The sequence below is a fragment of the Halyomorpha halys genome, unplaced genomic scaffold (assembly GCF_000696795.3).
Source record: "Halyomorpha halys isolate HHAL.00 unplaced genomic scaffold, Hhal_1.1 Scaffold908.1, whole genome shotgun sequence".
Lineage (NCBI taxonomy): Eukaryota > Metazoa > Arthropoda > Insecta > Hemiptera > Pentatomidae > Halyomorpha > Halyomorpha halys.
Window position 1 is genome coordinate 459519 of NW_027115706.1, and position 23960 is coordinate 483478.

At 29.3% G+C, this 23960-nt stretch overlaps 1 protein-coding gene across 2 annotated transcripts in view; it reads left to right on the forward strand.

The window, feature by feature from the left end:
• LOC106687022 (protein draper) overlaps positions 1-23960 on the forward strand; it is a 129992-nt gene that overhangs the window by 66215 nt on the left and 39817 nt on the right. For both annotated transcript variants that reach the window (XM_014430670.3, XM_014430672.3), the window contains exon 3: positions 3886-3920. The gene's annotated coding sequence lies outside the window, so the exon portion shown is untranslated. The remainder of the gene's footprint in view (positions 1-3885; positions 3921-23960) is intronic.

The following is a 23960-nucleotide window of genomic DNA, read 5'->3' on the forward strand; positions in this document are numbered from 1 at the left end:
ATTTGGTTCCAAATAAATTCTCTGGAAAATAAATATAAATATTTTCCTATATGATATACATGAATTGCCGATAAAAATCCCAGACCTAACTCATCCAGTTATCCAACAACATGAACATTTACTATAGGTGTAGGTAAAATTCTTATTGCGAAATTTCTTGCTCTGAACATAAATTCGTTATGCGTTTTATATAGTTATATTTTCTCAAAACGTGTATAATATTACACACTAACAAATTTTGTTTTCAATTATAAAGAGAACAAAATTGAAATAAATTTGTTTATGTGCGCCGCCAGGAGTATTAGGTAAATCCTCTGTAGATTCTTTCAACGTCTCTGTAAAATATGATTTAATATATATACAATATAAATAAAATATAATATTTTTTAGTTGATGATTCGGAAAAGAAAAGTTCTGTCGCGTGTAAGCCATATTTTGATAGTTTTCCCTAGAATTAGTAAAACAGAAACCCAATGTAACTTTTCGGGGAGAATTTCTTTGAAATGATTTTCTTTCAAACTATGTTTCTTCTTTGTAACTTATTAAGATCAACTTTTTCTCGTAGAATATTCCTCAAAAATGTATAAATTTGATAGTCCATAGATTATTTTATCAATAGTCATCCAAAATTTTATTTTATACTATATACACAATTATATTTATACGGTCACACTGACAAATACTGCGAAACATATCTAGGAAAAGCCTTTGGCATAGGTTTTGGCTTATTTCCAGTATGTTTTGACCTGATTTTTCTGTATAATAGCGTACACAGGTAGTGATTCTTAACAAAAAAACAGCTTGTTAATCTAAAACAATAATAAAATTAAATATATTTGGTTCGGCGTCTTTGGAAGAAACTATGCAGATTAGGATAATGGGATTTAGTGCTAAAATGTTATTCATTACTACTAAACATTTGCCGACAAGGAAATTTGACTATTGTATTTCCTTGCTGCATCTTGCAGCTCCAATCTCAGTTTGAAGGCCACCAACTGATTCTGGGAAGTTGAGTAAGGAACACTTGTAAATTTCTGAGATGAGTCACCTGCAACTATTCCATTGAGGCTCCTTCCGCTTACTTGTGTAAGACTGGCTGATGAGGATTTCTTTATATTTTCCGGATTTCTGTCACGAAATGTATGAAATGATTTATTTCTTCCGTCATGGAGTCGTTGTTATTAACCATTCTAAAACCGCTAAATACCCTCATTAATTGCTTCACATGAAGATAAAATTTAATTTGCAGTTTCTATTTGTCATAGAACCGATAAGGTGTTGCCTTTCGAATACTTCAAGACATTATCAGATTATAATTACCTGTTTTTTTATGATAACGAAATGTGTTTCGAATCCATGCTATTAATGTTTGTATCTTCAATTTTGTTTTCAATATACATACATATATTGAAACTCTACATACATATATTGAACTACAATTTTACCATCACGATTTCTTTTATAGACAAAGATTATATATATTTTTTTCCGGTAACCCCCCTGGGTCTGAAGGGTTTGATAAATAGGGGGTATGTAACTATAATGGGTGATATCTCTTGTTCTCCATTTCCAAAGCATTATAAAAAGGGAATAAGGAAAGGGATAGACATAAAATTGGAAAATGGATTGAGTCCCAGTTTTCGTAATTTCTATAGTCAGTAAGTTAGTTGACCTCAGTGAAGTCAAAACCTCATAGTACAAGAGCCGAACAGGAAAAAAAAGGCAGTTATCTCACCCAATTTTTGATCACTTTAATGAAAACTATGTATAATTACTAGTCAAAATGTATGAGTCTGCCAAGTTAGGGAGAATAAAAAATGGCGGCTGTTTCAAAGCGATAAAAAAAACTAATTTTTCATTCGGAGCTCTAAATATTAAAAACTACCAACAACACTAGTAGATCTAAGAGAACATTATTTAAAGAAGAATAAATTTTCTGAAATATTAGCCCTAAAAGAGCTATTTACGTCCTATAGTTCTCGAGATATAGCTTTTTAAAAAGCAAAATTTCTTAAACATCTACTGATATATTAGTAGTTAGTTCATTTATTTTGAAAAATCCATATCTCTGGAACTATGTGATGACAGATGTTTATTAGCACTCAAATTAAAGCTAGTTTAATGGACTGTAAAGAAGTTTATGACCTTTACCTACGTAGGAATAGTAGTTTTCATATTTGCTAAAATAAATTGACTTATAGTTGTTCGCACAATAAATTTGATTTATGAAAAACTTTATTTCAGAAACCATTAGACGTACTGATGTCTGCCAGCACTCAAATTAAAGCTAGTTAAATTTACTACAAAATAGTTAATCATGTTAATCTTTGTAGGAGTAACAGTTTTTATGATTTGACAAAATAAACTCACAAAATGTTAATTTCAGTTGTTCCTATAAAATGTAGGATTTTTGAAAAAATATATCTCTAGATCCATAAGACGCACATATGTCTACAACTCTCAAAATAAAGGAAATTTAATTTACTATAAAGTAGATTATGACATTTATCTTCGCACGGGTAGTAGTTTTTATGATATTCACATATAATATAAATTTGGTAAATGAAAATTTGTCCGAACAACTATATACCAATTTATTTTAGCTAATTTCATGTAAACTATTACTCCTACGAAGATAACCATTAAAGTAGCTTTAATTTCTGTGCTAATAGACATCTGTATGTCAAATGGTTTTTGAGATATAAATTTTTCAAAATAAATTCACTAACTACTGATCATACAACATTTTAATGAAATGTTGCTTTTTAAAAAGCTCTATCTCGACTAACTATTGATCGTAAATAACTCTATTAGGGCTCATATTTTAGCAAATTTACTCTTCTTTTAATGACGTTCTCTTAGGTTTTCTTGTATTGTTCCTACTTTTTATGATATAGAGCTCCGAATGAAAAATTAGTTTTTTTTATCGAATTGAAACAGCCGCCATTTTTTATTCCCCCTACCTATACTTGGCAGACTCATCAATTTTGACTATTAATTATACATAGTTTTCATTAAACTAATAAAAAATTGGGGTGATAGCTGCCTTTTTTCTCCTCTTGGGCTCTTGTACTATCAGAGTCTGTGTGTCTCTTCCACCTTTGTGGCCGTCCTGTCTGTGTCAGTGTCCTGAATAATGGGTTTGTACAGTTGCCAATCATTTAAAATAAAATCCAAAAAAGAAAAAAAAAGAATTTCCCTTAGTATTAATGTCAAAAACAACTTCGAGGGAGAGGAAATCAACGTTTAGCTAGTAATTAATTACTCCTAACCTATATTTTTATTTATAATTAAGTTGTTAGCTATATTTGGTTCGTAGGTATATTTTTAAAAAATTACAAATAATGAAAAAAAAATTAATTGAAATGCCTATTTTCTATTATAGAAATTGTTGAGTTTTTAGCGTTGGTTCAATGTTTATCAGAAATAACAGGCATACAGCCAGGAGAGAACATTTTGCCTTTGATTTTTTTTGAAAAATCAAAAAATGGAAGTAACTTCAACACGATTGAATCTGCTCCAAAATTAGCATTGGTTTATAATTAGATGGCACAAACCGGAATTAAACAAACTAGATTCGGAGATATAAAATAAAATATTAGAAATTATTAATAATATAAATTTGAAAATAGAATATTCGCACTTATAAAGGCATTAGGTCTAAATTTTAAATACTGAAATTCAGTTAATTAAAAGTTAATTTAGTTTAAAAGAACAGAAATTCAGCTTTCCGAGGGTTTTATTGACATAGGAATTGAATTAAATTTTAGTAATAACTAATTTATTATAATATAAAACTAAAAACTAATATAGTTGTAACTATCCATATTACTGGAATACTTTTATTTATAGATGCATTTTAAATAATTTTTTTTTTATTTACAGATTACTAAGCAGCTTTAGCTTCCTGTTTTTCAAAAGTAAGTTAGCTAGTTTTCATTTATTTTTTAAGTATGTATGGTTAATTTAATAAAATGTACTTTTTTTTTAGTTAATAAAATACATTATTACATTATTTTAGTTTTTAAAGGAACTATTGTTTATAGTTGGATTAAAATGAATTTATTATTGTTAATTTCCTCATATACTTACTTCATATACCGTCTTGTATATGCAACAGTAACGACCAACGTTGGTGGAAATAATTATTAGAAATTAAACATGCCATAACATATTATTATCACACCTTCCTCGTGGCATCATATCCTAAGAAAAGAATACTAGGTGACACCTTGGCTTATTGTTGAAATTACGACATTACTTCTAAGACTGCCCTAGGTTTAGAAGTAAGATGCTACATTGCGACTTAAGTGTTTCGGAAGTTTAAAAACTTTCTAGAATTAAAAAAAAAAAAAAGTATAAAATTCGTTTTAAATAAGTATAATATTAATATGAGTTAACCTTGTTAGTAATTTAAAATATTTATTTGAATAGTCCCACTCTATTACGGTGCCCAAGATTTCCACAATATTTTTTCTACTAATTATTTAAATTTTGTGTCATAGAAAAGTTGAAATAGATATTTTCACATCATATAAGTTCTACATAACTTCATTGAAATATTTTTTGTTGCATTAGGTTGCAAAAAAAAAAATTATTCTTACTAAATATTGATAAGGAATAATGTTGAGTCGGATATTCTTGAAGTATTTCTCTTGTTAAAGTCATTTTTTATGTCTAACCGTGAAACTCAATTACGTCATCAAATGCACGACTCATTTTAAGCTCATCAAATTTCTGGAAAACCCAGTTAAAAAGCTGTTCACAAAATAAATCAACAACTCAATATTTGAATGCAGGCCTTCATATTTTCTATTTTAGCTATCTAACTCACCGCAATTGCAATAAATTGTGTAAGTTGCACATTAAGTGAATCAGTAGACAGTATTCAGTACAATTCATTAGGCTATTACCATTTTTGACGTGGGCGTTGTATGAGTATAGAGACTATTAGGAATGCATGTTTTAATTGTGGCTGTCTAGGGTTTATGTATTTTAATAATAATATTCTTCGTAAAGTCAATATTTAAAGCTTGAGGGTTGAAACTCATTGATTAAAATGGAATTAAGCTAGAATGATGCACCGAGTGGATCCCAAGACTCAATATGTGGGCGAAACTGGTGGCTTGTTACTGGGGATAGGGTCCGATGGAAAAAAGTTATCAACAACATATAATTATTTATTTTTTACCCTTAATAGAAATATATCAATATGCCGCACTCTATGGCATAAGTATAAGTATAAGTACTCAATCATACCATATGTAGCAATTAGATTAGCAAGAGGAAAGTTAATAAAATATATATAAGAAAAGTAAAAACTAAAATGGATGATGATAATAATATTAAATAACAAATAATATTAGAACGAAATAAGAAAAGGAAATTAAAATAGATAGTACTAATAATAAGAAAAAATATAATAATAATAAATATATATGTATATATGTATAAAATAACTACAGTAAAGAATTAAAAATAAAATAAATCAAGTTGAATATATTCATATTTATAAACTATGTTTATTTTTTTTTTTTTTCCTTTTTTTTTAATGACTGTTATTTCATAGGGAAATTTTATCTATATCGACTATTTTGAAAGATTTTTGAACTAATTTTTCTTATTGAATTCATTTAATTTGAAGTTAATTGTCATTGTTATTATTTTATTGGCAAAACGACCGTGCGCGTTGGAGCGTGGGTCCCAGAGCGCTAGGTTCGGAATGTTCTTAGTTCGATCCCCACCTAGGGCAGTTAATATTTATTTCTCGGAAGTCCCGAGAAATGAATTTTGACACTCCCACCTTGGGCAGGACTTCATAGTAGCCGCCAGGGGTTGACAAAAAGGACCTCTAGGCTTGGTTTGTTAAAAAAACAAATAAGGTGTATATGTATTTTTTTTTGTTCCATGTCGATGACCTTCTTCACAGTTTACAATACCAGATTCGTGATTAATTAATTATAATGCATAAAATTAAAATACATTGAAGAATGTGATAATACTGCTATATAATACGTAAATAACTAAGACAACAAATGACGGATAAAATAGAAAAACTAAAATGAAAAATATAATTTTTAAGTGGAAGATTATTGATTGACCGTGTGTAAAGATGAAAGGAATATGGTCCGGGTGCGGTCAAGAAAAACTCAAATAGTAGAAATTTGGCTCATTAAATTAGTAAATTAGTATATTTCTACTATTTGAGTTTTTCTTGACCGCACCCGGACCATATTCCTTTCATAATTTTTAAGGTTTCCTGGTTCTCCTCAAATATTAATTTTTTTTTTAAACAATTATATATACAATTTTTGGGCTTAAAATTCTTTAGCATTTTTAGTTAATTTTTTTAATCAATACATTTTATAAAAAACAATAAACACTTAAACAGTTCTTGCGGTAGTAGATGAATTTCCTACCTTTATGATGCAGACCATCGTTTGTCACATTTCTTTGAGTCCAAAGGTAAACAAAGGTCTTTCATTTTTTCTTGATTTTAAATATCACATAACAGCGTGATTGGTGGTTATGAGAAATAGCGTCAGGGTTTCTGCCATTTTCCATTGAGTCATATTTAAAAAAAAATATACAGAAACAACAACTCTAATAAAGACTTCCTTTCCTATTCGCTCGAATGAGAAACAGATGTCGGTTTGGGACTGTTCTGGTTGTGAACTGAATTTCAAATTAATGAAACATTTTAGTCTTCTAATAGAATCAAACTTTTTTTTCGATGGTTTTTCCAAGTCATTGATTTATTTTAATGTACTCAGTCAGTGTTGTAACTTAATTATATCCAAATTTTGGATTATTTTTGACGACCACTAATATTTACTTTTACTGACTACCCGTAATTATTACAGCCAAACTCTTATTAAAAAACGAATTTAAAATAACACAATCAACAAAACGGAATGAAATTGTCGTAGCCGTTGACTAATTTGTGTTTAACAAAGTTATTTAAAATTTGAAAGTAGAAGGATTACTCCGGGCCCTGAAATAGGGCTTGGAAAAACCCAAAGTGATGAAGACTACCTAAATCAAGGGTGTTGAGTAATATGAAGGAATTCTTTGACCTATAACTATAAATAAAAAATTAATAAGTATAAAGATGATCACTTCTTGAATATATTATATATTTATCAATAAATCCTTAGAGAGATTGACGTCTCAAGTTGAGGGTAAAAATAATTCTTAACTATTGCGTGGTTTCTTTCCCAGCTCTCAACGATTTCTTCACACTTCAATTTGGGTTATTTATACGGATTTCCCGGACCTATAGTAAGTATGATAGTGGTTAGTTGTGTAATGGGCGTTACATCGATTATTAAGTATCGTCTCCTTATACTTCGGGTTCCTATTTATGACGTCGCAACTTGTTCAACCGATTTGAATACCATTATTTATAACACCAATACTTCCATGTTCTGTAGTGATATGGCTTAAAATAAATAAATTTTATCCTATTTTAGTCTCAAAACATTTTTTATTCCTTTATAAGTTCGACGTTTCGGCCATCCTCAAGGACTATCTAACACAAACAGCTTTTATTACACCTATGATCTTTAACAATGTTAAACAAATAACAATATTATTAATAAATTATCAAACCTTAATACAATTTTAGAAACACATAATTTAAAAAAAACAACTTTATGCGGCTATTTTGCCCAGGTCATTTGTATCAGTCCACAAATTACCCGATAATACATCAAAAAATTTTGGAATCACATAGTTTTGTTAATAAACAATTCTTAGATTATGTCTAATTACCAAATTAGTCAATTGTTTACATTAAATTAAAAATTGAAACTTTTTATCACAGTCGACCTTCTTTGTTATAATTTATCACAACAATATTTGTAACCTTCCCTACACTCATGTCAAGCATTTAATTTATTTATTTATAAACTGTATTTTGGTGAAATTTCCTCTTTCTTTTATTATTAAAGCTCAGATCAAGGTTAATTATAATTATCAACATTTATTTTACCTCATATTTTTCATAAATTAATTTTACTTTATGATTAAATGACAAATTATTCACTACTTGGTGACCTAGTTAATATTTTTAATCATTACTAAATCCAAAAAAAAATATTTTCGAGTATTGACCCAGCAGAGATCTAACTACTTTAATAGGTCATTTAATGTTCCGAACACAGTTGTATGGAGTTCTATTATTCTGTAGTTATAGAACCCATCAGTTCTAATGTTGCCTCTAGAAGTTATATATTCAGACATCCTACTACACACATTACCCTTCTAGTTCTCCTAAAAGACCTAAAGCGATAACCATTGTGAGGCCCGCATGAAAGGAGGGGCTGGTACAGACAGACCATGTGCCCACACTAAATGTGTTTAATGGATCGTCCTTGGCTCCCCTAATCCAACGGCAGCTCTATCTAACTCAGCAATTAACAAAATCTGCGTCAACACAATCTGCCAACATAAAAACTCTAGAAGCTACATGGTTGAAATTTAGTACATTTTTTCATATAGCACCGAATTATTATTTTATATCCGTTCAAATTCATTAAACCTATTATTTAGTCTAGCTGGGAATTTATTTCACTCATTTTTTTATTACCTTAATGTAAACTAGTTATTAGTTACATATAGTTGGTTATATAGTTTACATATATTTATTTACTAGTCAAAATTGATCATTATGTTAACCACTGTTAGGAAAGTATAAATGGTGCTTATTTCAACACTTTACAAAATCTATTTTTGCTTATTTCAAGACCTTACAAAATATTATTTTTCTATTTGAACTTTACAACTGTACATTTATATACATACATCCAGAGAAACTACCCATTGGTAACACTCTAATAACGTTTTTACATTAGAAAGTCTCGTGGCCATCTTCTTTTCAGGCGCCTCGGAGGATTGTCAGGAATGAAATAGTAAGCAAGGTTAGAAACTAGTTGGTTTGGGTGGTTAGGGAGTTTATAATGGAAGAAATTATATCTCGGTATATATAGTTCGGACTCGATTGGGTACATATAGAACATTAAGGCCTTTATGTATTATTTTATTTATGACAAAGTAAGGAGCATTGAGGATTTTACGAAGGATTTTGGATTTTAAGGATTAGATACGGGAGGAATTCAAAAGCCCTAAAGCTCAACTCCGTATTTCCATATAGACCCTTATATGTTGATGTCTTCTTGATCAAGTAGAGTAAATTTGCCAAACGATGAGACTTAATAGAGCTAATAGAGAAAAAAAAAAAAAAAAACCAACAAAACCTTAGCTCCTAACTGTTAAGCCAATTAATGTAAGAACCGCCTTCAGCTTACATTTTATAATGCCGTTAGGCAAAGAAAGATAAATTGTATATAGTGTTATGTATAGTTTCTTAGCTCATAAGTTATATATATAATTGTAAATGCTTTAATAAATAAATAAACCAGGAGGTAGAAAAAAAAAATACCAACAAAACCAAATATATGATAGCTGGTCAATATATCATGTAAATTTGTATATATATATAATGTATTGTATTATATATTTGTATTCTGTAACCATATATAAAAATAAAGAGGTTTGAAAATAAAATAAAAAAAATATTCTGTCCCTAAGGCTACGCTAATTCCATGGCGTAGCCTTAGGCTATAGCTCGACTATACCACCTTAGCTAGACTGATATCAACACCTTATAATGCAACGAGGCAATCAAAGGGAGAAGACTCAGTAAAGTATAACTAATACATTTCATGTATTATACATGTATGAGGTACTGATTCTTTTTTAATGAAGGGTACGAAAAAAAAATCTTCTGTTCCTCCTGAAGCCCAAAGCTCTTATATTTCATTCTACTCCATGTCTCATTGTTACCATAGACAAAAGCCTTTTTATTAATTATTTACAAAGCTCATGGGATTATTTTTTGTACATTGTTGACCACACCGCCTTCAGTGATTCAGAATCCAATCTCCCTTATCTCTGTCCATCTTCGGTTATTACAGGACTATTTTTCTTAGAACTTATGTTATTGTATCAAATTATGAAAAGCATGTGTTTATGTCCAGTTGTTGTGTAACTTGTTAGATAATAAGAGTTGATCTGTAGTAAGCGGAACTAGAGAAGCAGCTTCTGTAACCGAAGATCCTTTCACCTCTCTATCCGCCGCTGATGTTAGGTTGGTTAGGTTTTCAATCCATCGAACTGGTTCAGAATCGATTCGCTATTCCCGATAATTTAATATACTTAAATTAGTGTTATCATTCAATAATAGTACAGGTATTATAGCTTATTATAGAAGAAGAAACTCATGGTGATAGAAGAAGGAAGTAACACTGATACGGAACTAATATGAACTATGATTTTTATTTAGAAGTCCTTCAGAGATTGGCTATTGAGAAATGTAAAAATTATTTTTTTTTTTTTATATTTGTAATTAAAGTAAACAATTTCCTAACTATTTCATTTTTGCCGGCTGTTAGTGACTGTAAGGAAGACCATTTTTTTAGGTGCGTCCTGACTAGAAAGTGTATACCTGGCCAGTGGGTTAGGAGGCAGACATATCAGTTGATCGTCTATCGTTCAATATTTTCCGAAATCATTATTATTGGTAGCCTTATTTTATATATTATGAACCGTCTTTCTCTCCAAAAACGGTAGTCTAAGTAGCCCAATTAAATGGTAATTTAATGTGTAGTTTTATTGGATGACTTGGATTTTTTGGGGTGCTAAAAAACAAAATTTTTTCCAGCAAATATGAGAAATTATTAAAATTATTTATTTAAAAATCTCATGCTTCTTTTTTTTCATTTTTTGATCTATAACTTGCTGATCAAGCTTTTTATGCCAAATCTAATCCTGCATTAAATATGAGAAAATTACCTTCAATTTATATTCTAATAATTGATTGTACAAGGTATGGTTTAATTATATTTTAAGGCCAATTTCATATGCCCTATAAATTAAATGGTGTTCAAAAAAGTCTTGTAATGGAAAGCAATGATGTAATTATTTTATTTTAAATTATCATTATTTTTTTTTTTTTGTGTTAAAATCGAAAATTAAGTTGCCTAACAATATTTTGTATGACAAATAATAATAAAAAAAAATACTATAAATAACAGTTTTTCGATTACGTTAACTAGTTTTAAAAGCAAAGTAATCATATATTATTAGAAAGATGAAACAAAAAACCTACACTTTATAGTCTTGTATATATTTTTTTGTACCATTTTCATCCTACTATCTTTCCTCATATTTACCCTAAAAACATGTCTATCATAATATATAAAGAATATAGAATATTAATATGTTATTTTATAATAACTCTTCACTTTATTCCGAGAAAAAAAATTAATGAATGGTCTTCACCAGTGTTCAAAAAGCCTATCACTTGGAAAGTGATTCAAGGACTTGAATGGTAGATAAATTTCTCAAATTTCTTTTAATATAGGTTTAAATTACCTTAAAAGCTTACTTTACGAGTTTTAAACCAAAACAAATAATGCGATTTTTAGTTGGTTTTTTTTTTATGATTTATCAAGTTTTTCTTAAAACATTTCGTAGGATAACATCAAATTCATCTTAAGCCAAAAAATAAAATAAAAATTAAGCCACTTAAAAAAAATACTGGAAGATTGTTAATACAAGAAAGATGGTGTGGGGTCAAATTGTACAAAACTTTTTATTTTATGTTTTGTCTCTTGTTTTTAGCCTTGATGAATCCCTGCAAAGTGGGGTGAAATTTTGGTGCCTAATAAATAATTTTATATTATCTGAGTCTCTTTTTAACCGCACTTCCTTGTATTAAAAATAAATATATTATAAATTTCCACCTCAAGCCTTTTTTTAAACACTAACTTATTGGGTATTAGGATTTGATATATTATGCGAAAATCAATCGTACAGAAAATGCTTAGAACATAAATATAATTTTCTCATTTTTATTTTAATAAAACTGTTTTTGAGTTTTTTTTTATTTTTTTATTTTTCATATTTGCAAAGATTTGGTGGACAACTTCATATTAGTAAGCCTCTGAAAACAATATATAACATAACTAATAAACTAGGTATAGTAGTCGGGTGTCTCTTCAAAGAAATTTCGGACTCTTTTGAAAAACCATTATTATATTTTCTTTATTTTTTACGCACAAATATTGGGAACGTATTTGCAAGCAGTGTAAGGCAGTTAACTATTAAGCAAGTTTTATTATTTGTAGATAACATCACTAACAATTCACCAGTACATCTAATATGTGCAGTAGCATACCGTGTTTAGGACGATTGGGGGGGTTATTTCATAGTATTTTTTTTTAAAATAAATATTTTTTTATTTTATGGTTTTTAGTTTTGAAATATTTGTATTTTATTGTAGAATTGATTAAATTAATAAATAAAATAAGAAAAGAAAGAGCTCAGGTGTTAATTTGGCTTGTTATGTTGTGATTTGAATGGGTTTGGATATACCATTTTTATTTTGATATCTGTAAATATAAAAAGAAATTTCACTTCAAGCTCTTTTTGAAAGCCATTCGACTGGACTATATCAATCTCGAGATGGAGCCTCTACCAAATACCTCCACTACCTGACCTATTGTCACCGTGAGGTCGGAAACGAGCCCTTGGTACCTATGGTCAAAAGATTCAGGTTCTGGTACGATCTTTCTTTCCAAAAACTCAATATCTTATAGATACTAAGATTGCGTGTCTTGATGTTTTGTATACATTTCACTTTGGGGTACTTTTAGTACATTGTTATGATATACTACTAAATAATATTTTTAATAATAACAAACTATTATTGGTAAATAATCAGTAATAATATCTTTTATTGCCTAAGCTACTATTTAACTATTATCGTTTGTAATATTCAATAAAAATCGTACAATTAAGGTCATGGTAGAAAGTTGATCACTTTTGCCCTAGTTACCTCCATAACATCCTCATTTTTCTTACACTCTTTCTATATATACAAAGTAAAAAAGCTGATAGTGAAACTATATACTTTCGATGACTTTTTAATGAAACATTGTGATATAAACAAGCGCTGATGTGTGAAAACGTAGCCGAGAGAAAGTGGGCCAGGCCTAGCCTTGGCCGTCATCACCGATACCGTTATACAAATCTTGAAGACCTACTCCACTGTCGGTTTCTGTTCTTGATATTAATTACAGAACGATATCATTATCGTGCTGTGTGTTAACCTCTAAACATTACGGGAGAGAAAAGCTTTATTTAGCAATGCTCTAGTGTTAGCAATGCTGCACAAATGTGTTAAGTTGCTACAGCATAAGCATACTTATCAGTCTTATTAATTCTAATATAAACACTAACAAATTATACTAATTTTTTTCACATAATGACTTCATATATACACCAATTACAATTTTTTTTAAAAATAAATAAGTTACATTACATTTTCTTTCTTTCTTTTTTGTTTTTAAAGGAAATCGATATGAAATAATGTTAAAGTAAAGATAAAACTAGTAATTTAATAAAATATCAAATGTAGGAAGCCATTAAATGATAATATACATAATAAGGGGGAGAAATTATATGAACTATATATGGATAAAATACAAAAAATGAAATTAAAAGAACGGATACAATAAATAAATTATAGTGAAGAAAAGAAAATATACAAAATTGAATAGAGTGTAAGTCATACAAACATTAATTATAAAATAATAATAATGTGGAAGTAACATATGAATATAAATACAGATAAAATATATGAATATAAAAGATAAAGGATAGTAAGTAAACATAAAATATAAAGTAATAAATTTAAATGTATGGGGAAAATATAAAAAAACAGATAGAAGATACGGAGAATAATATGTAAATTAACTTCTGAAACGCAGTAGAATAAAAATAATGATAGTTTAATAAGGCTTAAGATATGTCGGTAGGTTAAGGAGATAAACTCTTTATTAACTTATGATTGACAAATTTCCGTGGTAAATTGGTTTGGATTTCAGAATGAGGCGTTTTTATGGTTTGGGGAAAATCGCGATAATTTATGTTTCGCCAAAGTCAAAAGAATGGTTGAGGGTTAAAGCGTGTTCCAAAAGTTTTGAGGCCAAAGGGTTACAGGAGTTGATTGAAGTCTTGTGTTGGGAAATACGGTTTTTAACTTAGGTTTTAGACTAAGAAGAATTACAACTAAGGGTAAAGCGAGGAATCTGGTAAACACATTACAACAGAGTAAGAAAGGAATAGGATCACATTATATTTTTTCAATTTCTTTCCTTTATTTTCTCCCTCTTGTATTGTTCTTAGCCATATCTATGTTATCATCTTCATTCTGCTTTATCATATTTCATATCTCTCTTTTCTAGGGATCGGTCTCTAATATTTAGTTTAGATAACCAACTTCCTAATGAAAATGTCAAATTTGAACGAAATGTGAATACCGAGTTGTTGGAGAAACTAAATTATAAATATTTTCAAGAAAAGGAAACATAGCTATTTTAGTGGATCTCTCTTGCAACAGATATTTTTTTATGAAGTTGGTTGAAAAAAATAACTCTTCATTTTATAATTATTTATTATTTAAAAAAAAAATTTAACTATCTAGCCCTTTGTGAATAAGCAACTCAGCATATTTTTTCCATATCTAATATCATTTATAGAAACATGATATCCTGTGATTCATTTCAAACGTAGTTCAATAGAGTTGACCATGATCCATGGTTGTATAACAGCAATCTCACTGTAACAGCATGTCATTATAGCTTTGGCGAACAATTCTTTCAACTGTTCCTCATCATGGTAGAAAAAAAAAATAGAAGAACAATTACAACAATCATTACCTAATACAAAGTTAATTATTCCTTTACAAGCGTCATTGAAAACTTCTTACAATGGCGTGTACTCTCAGAGCTTTGTTAGTATTAAATATAAATTATTGACATTAAAGTATAATAAAAATTAAACCTTTCCCAACAACCTGAACTACTTTCGTTCAAAGATTAAAAGGGCATGAAATGGTAATGTCCAAACTTGGGAAATACATCACTATACGAATATTGGATATGGAATTGTTTAAATTTTATCTTTTTTTTTGTTCTTTTTACACTATTCATGTTTTAAAATAATTTTGTGAATGCTAAAAATAAATGATTCTAAATGTCCTCTAACGGCCTCTAAGTTGAAATTAAAAAATCGTAGAAATTACGCCTCTGTATTTTTTTGATGTTTCGACAGATTTTTTGATTATTACCAAGTCTGAATCACTGTTTAATTTAAATGAAAAAACTCTACAAATTATTAAATAATTAGTATTATATGAATTTTAATTTTATTCTAAATATTACTTTATGTTTTATATTCTGCTTACAAAATATATATATATATTTTTTTTTTGGGGTTATAATCTTGTTTTTTTGTAATTATTTTTATAGGCTTTTGGAATTTATGATTCTAAAAAACATTTTTCCTCCATCATTTTAAACGAGCATTTCAAAATATTAATTGCCTGCTATTTAGAAACAAAATTGTGATGTCCTTAGAAGCATCCTGGAATAACCTGCTGCTTTGTAACCTTTAGATAAAACAGATCGGTGCAGTTGTAATGAAGAAAGATAGACGACGAACGGATTTTATTAGATTTTTTGTTTGTGTAATTTTCGAAATTAAATACATTTTTCTTATAGTAACAGTTTTTTCTTGGTCGTATACTTAGGTTTATTATTGATAAAAAAAAATATATGACTTACTTCAAGGATTGGTATAGGATCACTGATTTTAATAATTGTTTCTCAATAAATTATGAATATTTATATAATAGTAAATTGAACCCACTTTGCTAATAATAGTCCAACGAACGTATTGCTTCCTCATCACCGATGGTAATGTATTCTTACAGGAAATGATAAAACTTTATGTCCTCTGACTTGAAAATTTTAAGTTTTGACATCAAGGAACAAATTTGTGTGTGTGTTTCTGATCATAGTTTTTAGGCATTATCAATCGGACCACCAATCCGATTTTGATGAATTTTTTAGGGTTTGTCGGAGTTAGTAACTATTTAGTTACTAACCATCACGATTTTATCAGATTCCGTCCACTGCTTTAAATTACATACATACAAATATATTTTTCTTGTCTCCGAACCGGGAAAAAAAAGGTTTAAAGATAAGTTAATGAAATTTATGAATTTTACTAAATTCCAGTCACTACTTTCATTCCATGCGGAAATATTTTTCTTAGCAAGTAGATTTTAATAAATTCGGCTCCGCCCGTAGATATCAGTCTAAAACAATAAATCAAATTTACTAAATAATTAAATTTATTCTTAGTCGTACTGAAAGACATTTTTACCTAATGGCTGACAAGAAAACAATTGCATGTTCGCCTCTCTATAAAACCTGAAGTCGATTAATGCCAGAATCAGGAAAAATGAGCTCTAGGATATGATAAAATACAGACCTTTTTACTAAAGCAACTTCCCAGAAGAGGAATTGTTCATTAAGTCAATCTTTCTAATTGTGCATGTTTACGTTTCATAGTAGCGAAGGTTGGTGAAAAATATTCAAACCAACTGTCTCCTATTTGCGGAGTTCCTCAAGGATCGGCCTTGTCTTCAATAACGTTTTCTATATACACTTCCAGGGAGGTTGGTGCGAAATAACAAAAACTAGCGTTACTGCTTTTGAAGATGTCAGTTATTACAAGTAGTAGCATCCTTGTAGTGAACTAAACCAAGCCACCGCCACATCTCAAAAGATTGACGAGCTAAGAAATTTGAACATTAAAATTAATATTGACAAATCAAAGGGGATCATCCTTTTCTTTAAAACAAGGCACGAAAAAACACATCGATTCAACTTGCAGCAGAATGGATATTCTATCAATATTTAAATAATTTAACATATCGCACTAGTATTTCCAAAGAAACATAAGTCTAAAACTTACATTTCTGGATATGTGACACTCTTGCCTATGGAGGGGGAATAGCATTAAGGCAGCAAGAGTAACACAAGTGCCCTCTGGCGGACAAGCTCTGAAGCTAGGTTGATACAGTTTTGATGATTCATAAAGATATATTTACCAATTTCTTTCATAGTCATTACTCAAAAACACCGATTTTTGAGTTGTGTCACTTTAGAAATGCTAGTGCTATATATCGTATTTGGATCTTCCAGAATTACAAGTGTTTTTCACCTGTTATTCAAATCATACCCTTGATTTTATAGAATGTTTTCTAGGTAGTCCGGTTGATACCACTTGAAGATTTAAATTAATTAAACAGAAACTCCTAATTTTTTTAATATAGTCCGGGTGGTGGTCAATAAAGGTAAAAGTAAACTATTTATTGTATACCAACGTTTCGCCCCACTTTGTTGGGCTTCGTCAGGGCTGTCAAATTGGAACAAGTTCAATTACATAAAATAAAAACACATGTGTACCACGCGACACCATTTCAAGCAAAGCAGCAATATTATGATTGTCTCAATGATGGACAAGAGTGTGTAATAGTTTAGAAATCACGACTACCGTTGTTTGTGGTGAATTCATTATCAGTTTGTTTGATAGTGACAGGTGGTGGTTGACGTTTACATGGCTACCAGGAATCCCGCGATCTCTGTAACTGAGAAATATGATAGTTGATTTCTCTTCATTAAAGATTGTAGCGGGAAATGATGTCAAGATAAACATATTTCAGTTCCGTTCTCGGGGGTTATTAACTCTTCTAAGGGCACATTACATGGATTTATTGTTTGACTGAAAATATTAATTATGAGATATAGTTGACCGTGGATGACTTGTACGAAGAGAAGATGGTTGGGGGTGCGGTCAAAATAAAACACAAATAATTTGGTGTAACTTAATTAATTAAAGTTTCGGCTTGAGTTTTTAGGCTTCATCAGGGCTAAGAACAGAACAATATAACAACCAATGAATATAGAAAATATAAAATAAAATATAAACAGAATGACATATAGTGAATAATTTTACAGAATAGAATTAGTAAAATGAAGTGATGAGAGAAGTGGAAAATAAATTGTATACATAGGTAATTGAATAAGTAGGTAAAATAACATAATTAAGGAAATAAAATAAAAATGAAGTTATATAATGCAAAGAAGTATGAATATATTAGTTTATAATAATAATTTAAAAATTAAAATATGGAAAGAAAAATAAAATTGAGAGGAAGATAATATATGTAACCATAATAATTGTTAACTAAGTTGTTTTCAAAATATTTTTTTTTTCTGTTCATTAAAAATTTTTCTATTCACATATGATTAATTTATCAATCCGTAATTCAACAGTTTTCCAAAAGTTTTCAATATTCAATAAATTCGTTAAACTCTAAGCTCAATAATGGCGGATCGTGTAAGGACAAATATATTGAAAATTCTTAATTTCAAACCAGTTGGGAAAAAAAAAGTTTTTTTTTTTTTTAGAAATAATAAATATACATCTGTTTCAATCTTATAAATTAAATTAATCCTTATAAATCAAAATTAAATAATACGAACCCCACCGTTTCTTTGATACTCAAGCAGTTCTTATATCTCTGCCCTTGAATTTGAAGGGGCATTTTTTATAGAAACTTTTTTTCAGACATGCCATTATTCAAACAGAATGTAGATATGTAAATAAAAAAAGTCTAGATATATTTGCTTGGCTTCGAACTGAACCGTTTTAAATTTTTGCTTAGCTTAGAATACCATAAAGAATTCACGTCAAATTGGAAGGAAAAAAAAGGCGTGACTCTTTAAGAAGATAATCTTTTTATCATTTAGTCAACACAGATAAAACTCTTGACGTCTCTAATTCGATGATTTATAAATATTAGTGCAGAAGATTTCATCATTGATCGTTATTTATAATATATTAAACTATTTTTTATATTTTTGGCAACAATATTAGTATAGGTTGTTATTGCAGAAGTTGTTACTTAATTACTTTAATTTTTTAACATTAAATAAAATAAATTGTATTGAATGAAGTCTTAAACACTATTTATTACTTTTAACTAATGAATTAGTTAAAAAAACTTAAATAAAAATTTATCTTATATATTATCTTATCAGTTCTCAGTGTCAGGTTTTATTGTTAAATTTTTTTAAATTTATTTATTTAATGTAATTTACAACTGTATAAACAATAAATACGATAAGTAAATCTGTGGACAGTTTTATTTACACTTGAAAATCTTGGGAAGGAATCACCCGTTGGTCGTACTTCAAGCATTAAATTAAATTAGGAGGTCCCGTGGCCATCTTCTTTTCAGACCCCTCGGAGGATTATCTGGGATTGTTAAAGATGAGGGATTTAGAACTAATGGGCTAGTGAATGGGAAGTTTAGAGCGTTTGTCAAGTAGGTGTTGTTGCAATCGAAATCTAAGAGCAGTTTCTTGTAGTTTCAGTCTTGTGTGTAGATTCCAAGTAAGTCTCTTGTCAAGATGGAGTCCTAAGTTTCAAATCTGTTCGACAGGCATTAGTGTTGTATTTAAAAATGAGACTGTAGGACAGGAGGGAAGAGATTTACGACGGAGAGTAAAGGTGATCTGATGGGATTTGTCAGGATTTATTTTTATTCTCCAGTTATGACACCATTCTTTAATGGATGTTATGTGTGTCTGTAGTGTTTGTGATGCATTAGTAGGGTCGTTGTTTACAGACAGTATACATGTGTCATCAGCGTATGTTGTTAGGACTGTGTTAGAGTGGGTCGGGATGTCAGCTGTACAAACCGTATAAAGAATGGGACAGAAGATACTACCTTGAGGAACACCGGCGGACTCAGAAAAGAGGGATGAGTAGGCTAGGTTATGATTTACTTTAAAGGTTCTATCAGAGAGGTAGGAATAGATTAAAGGAGGAAAGAATTGACGAAGTTTATAGAGCAGACTCCATCAAAAGCTGGTTCAACATCGAGGAAGACTCTCGTGCAGCACATTCCGCGCTCCAATGTGGAAGATATGATATCAAGCACTCGATGACACTGTTGTATGGTAGAATGGGATGTTCTAAATCCAAACTGATGGTAAGGAATAACATGATATGAGTCAAGGATTGGATAGAGGTGTTTTAATATGAGTTTTTCTAGGATTTGGCCCATAAAGGGCAGGAGTGAAATAGGACGGTTGGAAGATGGATATTCAAGTGGCTTGGAGGGTTTGTAAAACATTTTTATTATAGACATTTGCCAAGGGTCAGAGAAATAGGTGGATCGGAGTGTAGCATTATAGATATAGGTAAGGAATAGAATGGCTTTACGAGGGAGCTGTTTCAGAATGTGTGCTGTGATAAGATCGTGGCCAGGAGCTTTTTTAGAAGGTAATTGGTAGATGATGTTCATTATTTCTGAGGAATGAAAGGCATTAGGAGGAAGGGTCATTTGGGGTGGAATTGTAATCTCTGCTTCAACATGGATTGGATTAAGGATATCAGGATGGGGGTTAAAAGTTTTGAAGAGGTGTTCGCCGAACATTTGAGTATTTATTGTTAAATTAAAATAAATTGTATCCAATTAAGTCTCAAACACCATTTATTATTATTATCCTCAAGGACAATCTTATTAAATCACATCCTGTTATAAAAAAAATCATTGCAGGCTATTCTGCTCAGGTGTAATAAAATTAGTACTTTAACCTATTTTGTCACCATTTCATTTAAATTTAAAACTTTTAATTACCCATTAACCTAAATCGATTATCACCCAGTTATTGTTAAATAATATTGTGTGATGAGTGAGTGATAATGGTGTCAAGTTAATCTGTAATAGAAACTTTTAAATTTAAATGAAAAAGTGACAAAATAGATAATTTGAACTAATTTTATCACGCCTGGGCAGAATAGCCTACAGTAAATTTTTAATGATTGGATTTTAGGTGTCATTTTATAGTTACGATTGTCATTGGCCGAAACGTGTGACAATTAAAATAATAATAAATATCGTTTGAGACTTAATTGGATACAAGTTATTTTAATTTAACAATAAAACCTGTCTCGAAGAAGTGATAAGATAATATATAAATTAAATTTGTATTTAAGTTTTTCTAATCACGTTATTGTATAGTTTTACCTTTCATATTTAATAGGTATGAGTTATACATTTTAGCTGTATTGAAGTTTTTAAATTTAAAAATATTAATAAGTTTCTTTTTAACAACGTGAGTCCATAAATGGGGATTTATCTTAAATTTGTTTTGTTTGTAGTGCTACAATCTGTGATATTTTGATGAACAACAAAGCAATAGGATTAAGTCCCATTCACGCACTTTCCCAGCTTTTTCTTTTTACATAAGGTTCTTGAAGGTAATAAAAAACACACCTCTGTGTAATTAAATATTTATGTTTAATGAGTCCCATCGACAAAATTTCACAATTCCTAATTTTTCACTTATCATCTCCAAGCAATCTTATCTTACAAGTCTTAACTTGTGTGTTCATAGTTCGTTCTCCTTCCGGAATAATTTTCATATCGCTGGTCCGGAAGTATAATGATGTAACGTTTAAATTTTGTGAAAATGACTTTATTGTGTTGGCGTCAAATCAGTTTCACAAAATTTTACGTTGCATCGTTGCACTTCCGGACTACCGATATTATCTATATTGCCGTATTTACTTTATTAAACAAAAATAATGAAATATTTCTATAATAAAAACTGATTCCTATTACAACTTTTAAATTTGAATATTTGAAAAGGAAAATGTTAATGCTATTGTTTCTTTATTCACACTAATCATTTATTGCTTATATTTATCAAGACTTAAAAATATTTTTATATAAAAGCCATATTCTAAAATACATCTTTATTTACATAACATTACTTAATCTACGTTGTTTGTTTCGGAGGATATATATTTTGTTTATTATAGCAATTAGGTTTACATTAATGATAAATAGTTTGTTTATTAATTGTTAAACTTTTATACACATCAAACATTTTTACAAACAAGTTCTGCACGTAGTTGAAAGATTATGAAATAGAAATTTACAAAGACAAATGCAAACTTTTAAACAACAAATTAAAAATATATAAATAAACGTATATGATAACTTTTTTCTATTTATTATTATGTAAAACTTGCATTGGGATGTGGAAAAAGAAGTGAATTTTAGAAGATATATTTTTAATATACATTGAATTCTATTTATCTTTATCTTGCGTCGTTAATACAATTAATGTTCAGAATAGTTTAATGATTAAATTTAATTAATTTGAATTATCACTTTATTTATGAGCAAAGTAAGCTTTATTTCAATAGTGCAATTAATAATTAGCAATACATTGAATAAATTGAAAAGTTTTTTAAATTTAAAAATTAATTTATATATACGGTAAGATATGCTCGGGCCTCCACCACAAAAATCTGCTCGTTTCGGAAATTTCGTTGAATTGTAATATTTTCAAATGGACGAAACTACTTTGGTCTTCTCTTTTGTTTCGAGTGGTCCAACATAGTTTTATTCTGTACATCTAATAACGTGTCAAACATTTTTGAGAGCTCAGATTTACATTCGAGTTGCCAAAAGTAATCAGTATCAAGGTAAATTAAAAAACGACTTCAGAACTGAGGTTTAAGATTCACAAATAAAGTGAACGCTTTCGATATTCGGGCTATTTGGTTAAGCGAAAGTCGCGTCGCTGAGAATATAGGTTAATTGCAAATTTTTAACTCCACGATTTTTTAGTCACAATTTTGGGTATTTTTATTCCAAACTAAGTGTTCTATTTTAGTAACTGAAAACAAGCGTGAACTGAAATCGCTGGTGGCCGACCCTTTGATTGATCTTGAATACGGTGAAATAATATCTTGAATAATAATTAACAATCCTTTAAATGAATTTACAATTATGCTATATCCTATCCTAAACAGAAATTCCAAACCAGAAACAACTGTTCTTATATTTAAAACAATCCTCAGGCCACTGCTGATGTATGGCTGTGAAGTCTGGGGAGCGGCATCCTTCACGAAAAGGAAAAAAGTACAATCTTTTAAAAATAAAGTCCTAAGAATCGCAGTTAATGCTCCTTGGTTCATAAGAAATAGCCAATTGCATCGTGAATTACATATGGAATCAATAGAGGATTATATCAAAAAAATGGTTCATGAAGTTTCACTCCCAGTTGCCGACAGTTAAAGGAGCAGTGACCTACAACCTGGGAAACCCAACCTCAACCCGAAGACTGAAGCCCAGACTGCTGCAAGACATTCTTTTATAAATTTTTAATAAATATAAAATTAATTCATAGTCACACTACCTCTATTTACTTATTATTATTTTTTTTTTCTATTTTCTTCTCTCTTCCCTTTTTCAAATTAACTTGTTTCTTTTTACTATTAGAAGACAATTGTTGGTTTTATTTAAGTGTAGCAATATCATTATTTTTTGTTATTAATTTTACGTTCCTCTTTTATTAATAAGCATTATTCTTATCTATTTATTTTATTAATATTTTTTTTCCTTTTAATAAGAACATTTTATATAGTTAGGGGTGTCATTTGTATGACTATACCCCCTCATAATCAACTGTTAAAAAATATATATAAGTTATATCAATCATGTAAGGCCACACCAGGTCGATCTGGTATAAAAATAAAATAAAAATAAAAAAAAAGAATTTACAATTAAAGAATATTCCATTTTAGAATACCATTTCTTTAAAAAATAAAATCTATTAGTCTAAAAAATCGTGAAAATAGGTTTAAAATGTGAAAACATACTGCATACATCCAGATAATATTTTTTGTCTTGTTTTTTTGAAATGTTTTAGTTTCTCTGCAAAAAGAATATCATTGCTACCACAGTTCTTACTCCAAGAAACTGACTCATCTTGTAAACCGTACCATTTTATTAGTGTGAACTCTTTTAATAGGTGCTTCCTGTGATATTCTTCTACTCTCAACATATCATTTGGTGCGACACAAGTCTTGACCTAGCTTCTAATCTTCACTAAAGTTTGATTACCTGATTACTCTAGTTATAGGGTAAGTTTAAATTGCCCATTGATAATTTA